Source organism: Agelaius tricolor, unplaced genomic scaffold, assembly GCF_023055355.1.
Source record: "Agelaius tricolor isolate 1412-34295 unplaced genomic scaffold, bAgeTri1.0.p SCAF_51, whole genome shotgun sequence".
Lineage (NCBI taxonomy): Eukaryota > Metazoa > Chordata > Aves > Passeriformes > Icteridae > Agelaius > Agelaius tricolor.
The window spans coordinates 2734427-2735963 of record NW_027269311.1 but is presented as its reverse complement, the minus strand read 5'-3'; positions in this window follow the sequence as shown (position 1 = coordinate 2735963).

The following is a 1537-nucleotide window of genomic DNA, read 5'->3' as shown; positions in this document are numbered from 1 at the left end:
GTTGTCCTGGCCAGGGCCGGGGTAGACCTGTTGTCCCGCCAGGGCAGGGACGACCTGATGTCCCGCTGGGGCGAGGTAGACCTGGTCTTCCAGAGAAGCCGGGGTAGACCTGGAGTCCCGCTGGAATCGGGGTAGACCTGTTGTCTTTCCAGGACATTGTGACAGAGATCTGCTAGCCCTACGGAACAAGGGTAGACCTGTTGCCCCTATTGAGCTGAGGTAGACCTGATGTCCCTACAGAGCTGGGTAGACCTGTTGTCCCTGGCTGGAGCTGGGGTAGACCTGATGTCCCTACAGAGCTGGGTAGACCTGTTGTCCCTGGCTGGAGCTGGGGTAGACCTGATGTCCCTACAGAGCTGGGTAGACCTGTTGTCCCCGGACAGTGCTGGGGTAGACCTGATGTCCCAGCGAAGCCTGGGTAGACCTGTTGTCCTGGCCAGGGCCGGGGTAGACCTGTTGTCCTGCCAGGGCAGGGACGACCTGATGTCCCGCTGGGGCGAGGTAGACCTGGTCTCCCAGAGAAGCCGGGGTAGACCTGGTGTCCCGCTGGAATCGGGGTAGACCTGTTGTCTCCCCAGGACTTTGTGACAGAGATCTGCTAGCCCTACGATATAAGGGTAGACCTGTTGCCCCTATTGAGTTGAGGTAGACCAGTTGTCCCTACAGAGCTGGGTAGACCTGTTGTCCCCGGACGGAGCTGGGGAAGACCTGATCACCCTATAGAGCAGGGTAGACCTGTTGTCCCTGGCCGGAGCTCGGGTAGACCTGATGTCCCAGTGAAGCGTGGGTAGACCTGTTGTCCTGCCCAGGGCCGGGGTAGACCTGTTGTCTCCGGACGGAGCTGGGGTAGACCTGATGTCCCAGCGAAGCCAGGGTAGACATGTTGTCCCTGGCCAGGGTCAGGGAAGACCTGTTGTCCCGCCAGGGCGAGGACCACCTGATGTTCCGCTGGAGCGAGGTAGACCTGGTGTCACAGAGAATCCGGGGTAGACCTGGTGTCCCGCTGGAATCGGGGTAGACCTGTTGTCTTTCCAGGACTTTGTGACAGAGATCTGCTAGCCCTACGGAACAAGGGTAGACCTGTTGCCCCTATTGAGCTGAGGTAGACCAGTTGTCCCTACAGAGCAGGGTAGACCTGTTGTCCCTGGCCGGAGCTGGGGTAGACCTGATGTCCCTACGGAGCTGGGTAGACCTGTTGTCCCTGGCCGGAGCTGGGGTAGACCAGATGTCCCTACAGAGCTGGGTAGACTTGTTGTCCCCGGACGGAGCTCGGGTAGACCTGATGTCCCTACAGAGCTGGGTAGACCTGTTGTCCCTGGCCGGAGCTCGGGTAGACCTGATGTCCCAGTGAAGCCAGGGTAGACCTGTTGTCCTGCCCAGGGCCGGGGTAGACCTGTTGTCTCCGGACGGAGCTGGGGTAGACCTGATGTCCCAGCGAAGCCCGGGTAGACCTGTTGTCCCTGGCCAGGGTCGGGGAAGACCTGTTGTCCCGCCAGGGCGAGGACGACCTGATGTTCCGCTGGAGCGAGGTAGACCT